This window comes from Haemaphysalis longicornis, unplaced genomic scaffold, assembly GCF_048455015.1.
Source record: "Haemaphysalis longicornis isolate Haplotype H1 unplaced genomic scaffold, Haemaphysalis longicornis Haplotype H1 scaffold_9, whole genome shotgun sequence".
NCBI classification, from domain to species: domain Eukaryota; kingdom Metazoa; phylum Arthropoda; class Arachnida; order Ixodida; family Ixodidae; genus Haemaphysalis; species Haemaphysalis longicornis.
Genome location: NW_027526460.1, coordinates 208,071 through 218,129, shown reverse-complemented (window position 1 = coordinate 218,129; position 10,059 = coordinate 208,071).

Here is a 10,059-nt window from a genome sequence, read left to right as displayed (position 1 = left end):
CTCTGCCTGCGCCCATCTCATTTATTTACAACAGTGCCATCATTGCAACCAAGCAAGTCATTCTACCCTGATCGGTTTTGACACCAGCTGTGTTCCTGTGAATGCTCAGGCTGAGTGAATGGCTACACTTGGTTGCTCCTTTCCTGATTGTAACTCTGGTTGATCCTCCAAAGGCCTGGTCGACGCATCACCAAGCTTGTTGCCTGGACACCGTGATTTTATTTTGCACTTGTTTTGTCAGCTGTCCTAATGGTTTCAACCTTATCCGGAAACAGTGCTGAAGACACTTGCCTTGACACCATCCAGCAAGGCAGCATAGGCAGCCCATGCGACGGTTTGTCCTCCAAGCACAAGGATGCCAAAGGCCTAATACTGATAGTCGAGATACTGCACAAGTTTTTGACCACTGTAAGTTAAATGGGGACGCCGTATTTAGTGTACAAGTGAGACAACATTCGTCAGTCTTCGAGATCAACGAGTTCATCAACAGCATGCTGTACATGATTAGGGGCTCACTGCCTATCGATGAAGTGCGGTAGTGGATTCAAGAGGAATAGTGCAAACAGATTTTTAGCATGAATTGAGATTTTCACTCGCGCTTTTACTGAGCTTCACGCTACTTGCAATAATAGAAAAAGATGCGAAAATGATCATGAGCATGACGAAGGCATATAGGAAATTGGTGCAAGACGTAAAGCCACCAAATGTACTGACCTTTCAGCATGCCACATGCAAAACGTCCGAATTATTTACCCGCGCTCCTAACTGTGTAGCCGAAATGTAGGCACTGGTTACTCATGAAGTCATTTGAACAAGTTACAAGTGGTACCTCGTGCGCTTCGTCCGGACTGGCGATCCCGAGACGTGTTTGTGTCGGCCAAACCACTAGACGCACCACTCCGTAGCAGCCGCTTCCGACAAGCTTACGCAGCAGATTACGCATGCCTGAACTGGACTCCTCGGTGTCATTTTGCAGGCTGACGAGCCAAGAAAAATCGCCTATTTGTTCCAGCGACAGGACGGACGCGGCAGGAGTCTGAACAGCTCGATCACGACGTTTCAAGAGAACCGACGGGCGTTACCAAAAAGCGCGCTGTTTCGCGCGTCCGTCTGATACGCCTTCTTCATTTTATTAAAGCATTAATGTCAGAGCTTTAAGATAGTGTCATGCGTTTGCAGATACACATCTGTTGATACTGTCCAAGCGCGCCTGACGATCACTATCACTCGTAGCCACGACCGGCTCGTGCTCGTAGCGTAGACGCAGGGCGCCGCCATTTGCTTATACAGCTACCATAACAACGGAGGCGACAACTTTACAAAGACCTTGATAGGCTCCAACAAAATTTTAAGCCAAATAAATTTCAATATGAGCTTGATTTAAACACACGTTGTTTATTTAAGCACTAGTATAATAAACACACCGGACATGACGTTGAGAAGGTCACGTGGTGTGCGTCTAGGCGGCCAGGATTGTCATTCACGCGGTCCGGCGGGTCGGTCCACTTAGTTCTCCACTTGATCTATGCAGGAAATATGCCGAGTGGAGACCTTTTCTGAACTTCGGCAGTACTGCTCCCATCGACGCAGTCGTCGTTTGGTGTGCGATGCTTGCTGCTCTTTTGTTTTTTCAGAGGCGCCCGTGAATGCGAGGCTATCGGCTAATGTCGTCGCTTCCTGATGTTCGTCGTTTAGTTTTGTACATTCCTGGATCACATGCTGTATCGTCTCGCTCTGCGCTCCGCACAGCCGACACGTTGGGTCCGCGCCGAATAGCTCGTGTCGCCTTTGCTGCGTGAGCAGGGATCCCGTGCGTGCCTGGAACAGCAGGGCACTGTCTCTGTCGCCACGGTAATATGGCATCGGCGCTGGTTCTTCCCTATGTTGGAGGTACTCGGCGAGGCTTTGCTTTCTGGAGACCGTTACGCGCCAGGTTAATTTGCTCGCGCTTGCTAGCTCTTTGTTGACGATTTGTTGCCACTTTTGTTCAGATTTAGCTTCATGTTTTGTCGAATTTTGGCTGTATTTCATTTCGAGGCTGGTGAGTCTTTTTATCCATTCAGTTTTCAGATTTCTGTAGCGAAGGTGCATGTATATGCGTTTGCAGTAGTTTTTGGTCGCCATGAATTTGATCCTGCCAGCATAGTGTAGTTTTGCCCTCGCCTCTCTGACTTCGTAGGGGGACCAGCCCATTTCGCCTGTGATGGCGGCGTTTGGGGTCGCACAGTTGCCTCCAAGCAGCCACCGGCCCAGCTCGTTTTGGTGTTGCTCCATGCATTTCAGCGTTGGTTTGGAGTAGGCCAGCACATCATCTGCGTATGTTACGGCTGGTACTCCGAGTGCCTTCCACAGTGTGCGCCCTACAGAGTAGGGGTTGTATGAATGTCTTGCGAGGTGCCATGTTAGCCCTTTCAATTTATTTGATTTTTTCACAGTGTCCTTCTCGTGCTGTTCGAGGTAGTTCGCTTGACTGCCGATGGTGATGCCCAGGTACTTGTATGAATTTGTCCGGTCTAGCTTTTCATTTTGGAGCGTGAATGGACCTTTGATCTCCTCGTTATTTACATTTATGCCCATCCACTGCGTTTTTGCTGTGTTAAATTTCAACTGGTCTTTTGTTGCTATCTTTGAGCAGATGTCGAGCAGGTCTTGTAGGTCTGTTGCGGATTCTGCTAGAAGAACAATGTCATCGGCAAAGGCGAGGCATGTTATTTTGGTATATTCTTCCTCTCCGTCTTTCGTGATGGTCGACAGGCGTAGGCCTGCTCCCTCCTTGTCAAGGGTGTTTAAGAGTTCGTTTATATAGATGTTGAAAAGCGTTGGGGATAATGGGCAGCCTTGCTTTAGTCCGATGTTGATATTGACTTCCTGTGACTTGTATTCGTCCAATTCGTATATGGCAGTGCAGTCTTTGTACATCTCCTTTATTAGTTCAATCATCCCATCTTCTAGGTTTAGTTTTTCAAGTTTGTCCCACAGCTTTGCATGGGGCACGGTGTCATATGCCTTTTCCATGTCAAGAAATGCGAGGAATAGTTGTGATTTGTCTTTATGTTTCATTTCTATGGCTTGGGTTAACGTGAAGATGTGGTCACTTGTTCTTCGGTTAGGGCGAAAACCAATTTGGGCATCTGCTAATTTGTTGTTGTCCTCACAATATTTTTGAATTCTGCGATTTATTATGGTGCATAAGAGCTTTAGCACTGTGCTGAGAACAGCTATTGGTCGGTACGACTCAAGTTCGTCAATGGGTTTTCCTTTGCCCTTATGTAGAAGTTTTATCCGTGCCTTCTTCCATTTTTGTGGCACCTGCAGGGTTTCCAGAGTTTTGTTTAAGTAGTGAAGGAGTGCCTCGCGTGCTTTTGATTGCATTGCTTTTATGAATTCATTGGGAATTTCATCCAGGCCGGCCGCTTTCTGATTTTTTAGGTAGGTGATATGGCACTTCAGCTCTGTAGGTGAGATTGCTTGAAGCAGAGATTCTTCTGGTCTGTTTTGCATTGTGTGAGACCTATCCGCTTTTGGGCGCTCCTCTGTCTGCACCTCTTTTTGAAGGTTGTTGAAGTACTCTGTCATATATGCTTCTATTTTGTCTTCGCATTGAAGAACAACACCGGTTGCTGTTTTTAGGCTTGTCGCTTTTTGTGTTGTTTCTTTGGGGCCCAATGAACGGATGTACGACCAGAATCTTTTGCTGAGGTGTTTGCGCTCTTGTGTGATGTTGAGCTCTTGTTTTCTGTGGGTCTCGTCGATTTTTTCTGCGACCAATTGTTTTACTTTTTCTTTTTGTTCTATGTAGTCCTTCCAGGCTACTTCCTTAGCTGCTGCGTCATATTGCTGTATATGACGGTGTTTTTTGGAGAGTCTTTTTCTTTCTGCTATTTGCTTTTTGACCTCAGTATCGAACCAAGGAGTGGCTCTGTGGAACAAGTGCTTCTTCTTTCGTCCAACGGTTTCCTCTGCTGTCTTGATGCATTTTTCAATAAATTCCTCATATGTGCAATATTCGTCCAGTTCTGTTTCTAGCTGGGATGCAAAGGCTGTCAGTGCATCCGTATCTTGTGTTTTCCAGTGTGCAGTTGTTGTCCCTGTGCGGTTGCATTTCTTCTCCGTTTGTCGAGGTCGATCTGCTTCTAGGCAGATCTTTATTCGGTTGTGGTCACTACCGCAACTGTCTAGCTTCTCCTCGTCTATATGTAGTGACGTAATATTTATATTGTGTTGCACTGCAAGGTTGTTATAGAGGGCGTAGTCAATGGCTGTTTTTTGGGTGTTTCTTGACCACGTGTACGTTCCTTGGCTCGCTTCATCCAAATTGGCAATTCGTAGGTTGCAGCGTTCAATCAAGTTACGAAAGCCTGAGGCATTCTTGTCTTTACCTTCTAGTTCTGCTATATGACAGTTAAAGTCTCCTAGCAGGAGGACAGGCTGGCCGTGGCGCTCATCTTCGATATCTTTCACGATACAGTCATAGATGTCGTCGTTCCACTGTGGGTCTTCTTGGCTTGTGGCCATGTAAATAACACATACATGTAGGCAGCAATCTGCCAGATATATTTTTACCCATGTGTGTTCCTTACATTTGTTGGGGGTGTGCTCTAGTTGTAGGTTTGGGGTACGGCATATAAAGCCGACTCCCCCTCCTCTCTTTTCTCCCTTGGTCCTGTTTTGCCCATGCCATTTGAATTCTTCTGTCAAATTTGGTTCCTCTTGTTCCCTCAGATGAGTTTCTGTCAATGCATATAGGTCAATGTGCTGTTTCGTCATTTGGTTTTGGATTTCTTCCCATTTTAACTTATTATTTCCTTGAATGTTAAGAAGGCACATAGTTAAGTTTTGTTTACCTTTTTCGTGTTTGTGCCTGGTGTGTTGGTGTCTTTTTCTTGTGTTTTTCATTTGGCTGCAAGTTGGTGTTGATTTGAGGTAGCGTGTGTCGGTGTTGTCCTTGACATCAGCAGGCACAAGAGGATGAGGCATGATTGGGCTTACCGCCATTGACTGCTCTTCGTCAACTGCCCAAACGCGGTCGTCATTACGTGGATGAACTGCTGCATGGCTTTGGGGTGAGGCAGGGGGGTCTTCTTTTGATGTCCCTTGTTCTTTTCGGGACGGATGTTTGTACCTAAAAAAAACGCTACTTTTTGGGCTAGTTGGTGCCCAATGTCATCTGCCAGGCGACGGTCGTAGTGGATGTCCTCCATGCGCGTCACGAGATGGCACTGCATGTAAGAGGGATGTGAGGGATGCTGTTCGGAGCGGGTTGGGAGAGGAGGGTGTCATCGCTGAGGCGACCCGTTTTGCGCCCGCGCACGACACACTTCCCAATTCTAGTACACTATATCTGTGCTGTCGCTCTTTCTTGCGCTCGGTGCAGATGACAGAAAAGAAAAATACCAGGCAGCCTCACGCCGGAATAAAGCGCTGGACACATGTACGACTAGTGCACGCGATTCGCATGCGACTGATAGTTACGATTGATCGTTAGGACCCGTTTTGGCGTCGATCGCTGGTCGGAGGAGGCTCACGACGTGCGTCTGGCAAGCCAGATGCAGTCGTGCCATCGTTGCCATCGTCGTGAGGCCACAGCCAATGAGAGCCCGCTGAGCCCCAACCTCCCGCAACCGGCGTGCGTTGCTCTGGTCGGCTCGGGTGTTGGAAACTTTAGGCTTAGCATCCTGGCGGATATTTGATTGCCGCTATCTGTGTAACTGCGAATGACAATCCGTAACACAACTTTTCACCACACTACCATCCCTTTTCTCGCATAAGCTACTTCTTTTTAGCGATCAGATTGATTCAGAAGAGCAGCGACAAGCGCGGTTGCTACCGTGGTCTGCGCCGGTTCGAGCCGCTGAGTGTGCCGAGCTGGCAGGCGCGACCGGCGTGTGCGCGGACTGTTTCCGAAGGCAGAAAACACTTCGCGATTGCCTGCTTTATCAATTTCTTGCGAACAAACGCGCGGAATCTACAAATTCAGCTCAGCGATCGTCGTAGTTGAACATCTGCGTAGCCTGTTTCGATGCTTCCGCGCAGGTATTGCCATCTCTCGACCGGTCGGCGCACCGCCCGCCGCGCGCCGCGGGGGCCGGTCAGCGTATACGCTTGCATCGCGGCAGATATCTGATCGCCGCTTTTAAAATAAGCCCTGATAACAATCCCAAGCACAATTTTTCACCACACTAACACCTACTTTCTCGCATGTGGAACTTCATTTTTACGATCAGATTGATTCAGAAGAGCAGCGACAAGCGGTTGCTACCGTGGTCTGCGCCGGTTCGAGCCGCTGAGTGTCCGAGCTGGCAGGCGCGGCCGGCGTGTGCGCGAACTGTTTCCGAAGGCAGGAAACGCTTCACGATTGCCTGCTTTATCCATTTTTTGCGATTAAACGCGCGGAATCTACAAATTCAGCTCAGCGATAGTCGTAGTTGACCATGGAGCAAAAACGGTGGGCGGAGCGACGCCGACGGCGCGTCGCATGCACGCATCGGGTCATGTGTCTCAAATTCACGCGTACGACTAGTCGTGGTGACAGTCGTAACGATCAGTCGCATGCGAATCGCGTGTACAAATCGTACATGTGTCCAGCGCTTAAAAGACACAAGAACAGGCTTTTGACGCACTTCCCCTGCAGGTCTTGAGAGGGGGAGCAAGCCCCCACCCGCCGCGCGCACCCGCATGATACACGCCTTGCAAAACGAGGGGAGCGGCGGTGGGCAACAATAGGACTGGTCATAAATGGGACCGGTTGTTGACGGAGCTATTTCTCTGAGGGAACAAAAGGCAACTGAGGGGAAAGTCGCCTTGCCTGAGAAATGTTTCGCGCAGACTCGCAGCGGCCAAAACCACAACTGATGACACGACTGGCGCTGTAATTTATCCTCCTCAACACGTTGGCCTGCCCATGTCCTGGGCTGGGCTGGGCTCATAACACAAAATAAACACGCACGTGCACACTTACAACATTTGTCTCAGCACATCTCCGGCGGCGTCAAAATGCAGTCAAGCACTGAAATAATGTGGCTGCGATTTTTAAAAGCATTGGCGTAGCCAGGATTTTATATCGGGGGGGGGGGGGGGGGGGGTGTTTGTTAGCCTCCCTTCCCGCCCCCACCCGTAAAGCTGACCCCCTAAACTGCCTTTCTGTCTCTTCGTCAAGATGCCTGCTAAGAACAGACAGTTGGTTTCATTCGCCTAGATCGTCCTTTTTCTTTATTTCAAGCCTAATTCGAGATAGTTAGGTGATTGTGCATACTCTTTCAACCAATTTAACAATGTAACAAGCGGGGACCTTATTTCAGGTCGTAACATATGTTACGCCAGGGCTCGCGAGTTGAAGAAGTGGAAGGGGACGGGGTTCGAACACAAGAAGCGCGGCACATTTACGCATTCGGAACAATTTCAAACAGCTGCCTATCCCTGCACATTGACTAGAGCTTTGATCTTTCTAATTTCAGGGGCCCAAACAGACATCTGTCCTCCTTAATTGTCTCTCCAGTCATCGACCAAGACTTGTGATACTTTATCGAACCTAGTTTCTATGGTGCAACGCATGCTTTAGGAGCTGTGACGGGAGGTAACAGAGGTTGCGTGAAGGCTGCGGAAAAAATTAAAACGAAAAGCTGAGAGAGGCACGCGTCGATCGCGGAAAAGAAGATAAAAAGGGTGGCCTCTTGGGTGTGCCGATCCTTAGTACAAAAAATATATACGTGACTGATTGAACGAGCATGCGGCTTCCACCGGATTGTCTGCTTAAGGCTGGTTATTTTACTATTAGGAACTGTTGGCCCGAGACGCCAGAGCTGCTCAAACGAGCTGGAAGTTGGCCGCGGAAGACACGCCAAAGATAGCAGAATCGGTGGCGACACGCCGACGGCACGAGATGCAAAGTTCTATATATGTGAAATAAGGAAATAACCCGAAATATCCCCCCCCCCTTTTAATATGTCAAAATGGTGAAGAGGGAGCCAGAAGAACCGACCGGTACGTGCTGGAGCCTGGAAGCGTTATCTGGCGCGTGCGATTCACGTTCGCGCGAATCACCCGTCCTAGATGACCCCCCCCCCCCCTCCCCACTTCCCTCACGAGAAATTTCGGGGGGAGGACTTGTTTTGACCCCCTGTACCCCTGAAGACTTTGGTAAAAGCCAGTTGTATTGTGCAATTAGTTTGAACATTTCGTTAATGCTTCTAGCATAACATCACCCTGCCGTTGTAACTTAAATGTTATGCTTATGTTCAGATTTATTATGTTACCTGACAGTATTACCTCGAGCATTTTAATAACGTTAAATTTCTAAAGTTACTTCAACATTATGCCTTGAACATTGTAATAATGTTGCAATAAAGATGTTACCTATAACGTTGCTTTGCGGTTACTTCTTAACATTATAATAATGTTTACATTTTTACATCCCATTAATGTTCTGCCGTGAACATGCCCTGAACGTTATTATAATGTTTCAATTTGTACATTACTTTAATGTTGAGTCCTGAGCATTTTAATAACGTTACCATTTCTAACATTGGTGATAAGTTGTTTCCTGAACATGTCCTGAACGTTATTATAATGTTTGTATATTTACATTACATTAATGTTCAGTATGAGCATTGTAATAACATTAATATTTCTAACATTGGTTTTAAGTTGTTTCCTAAACGTTAAATAAATGTTGGGAACAAAACGTTAACATACATGTCTGTTTTCAACGTAAAAATAACGTTTCTAATATAACATAAACATTGAATGTTATTTTAAACGTTACATAAACATTGCCTCGTAACATTTAACGTTATTTAAACTTTCGCAACTTCCAGATAACGTTATTCTAATGTTCTGTGCTACTTGGGATATTGCATTGTATAGCATTAGAAATGGATCTGGAGAAGAGAATTCCTTTGTAATCCGACACACATTTCCAAGACTTCGGAGTGCTCGCCGGGTGATGAGCCTAATATGCGGAGAAAAAGAGAGGGTACTGTCGAAAAGCACCCCTAGGTCCCTAATCTCCTCAACCCTTTGCAGAGGAGCTCCCTCAATACTGTAGGAAAACAGCAGACGGTGGGTTTCCCGGCTGTAAGTGACAACCTTTGTTTTAGTGGGGTTTAAAATTAGGCAGTTTTTCCTGCACCAGACTGATAATTCCGACACATCCCTCTGCAAGGCACAGCAGTCCTGAACACCGCTAATGTGCCTAAATAGTTTGACATCATCAGCATAGAGAAGAAAAGAAGAGTTTGTTAACACTGTTGACACATCATTGATAAAGACAGAAAACAATAATGGACCCAGCACGGAACCCTGGGGTACACCACTTGTTGCAGGGTAAACACTAGACTTTTTGTAGTTAACATTTACATAAAAGGACCGGTCAAGGAGATAGTTGTACAACGAGGCAACAAGGCTTGCGTCTACACCGCACTTAGCAAGCTTGTTAATTAATAACTGATGGTTCACCATATCAAACGCCTTACTGAGGTCAAAATAAATAACGTCCAACTGGCCGTTTTCACAAACTGCAGCCGAAGCCTGTGTCATAAAGCTTGCAAGATTTGTGACCGTCGATCGACCCGAGAAAAAGCCGTGCTGATTTGGTATCACAACGTTCTTGACACAGGCAGCAAGAACTTTGTGCAGAGCTGACTCAAAGAGTTTTGAGACGATTCAAAGGAGTGAGATCGGGCGATAGTTAGAAACGGCTGACTTATCACCAGACTTAAATGTTGGAAAAATTCGAGCGATCTTCCATGCACGAGGAAATTTACCTAAAAGTAAGCAGTTATTATAAATGGAAGTTAAGACAGGCACAAAAATGCTGCCGTAAGCCTTCATGAGGGCTGCTGGAATTCCATCTGCACCACAGGAAAATGATGGTTTCATCCGTTGAAGGCTATCATTGACAATTTTTTTATCGAACATAATTGTGTTAAAATTAGAGTTATTAAACGATAGGCGTTCGTCGTTGCCATCTGGCAGTTGAAAGACAGAATGAAAGTACTGAGCAAATAATAATAACAATAATAATAATAATAATAATAATAATCAATCAATCAATCAATCAAT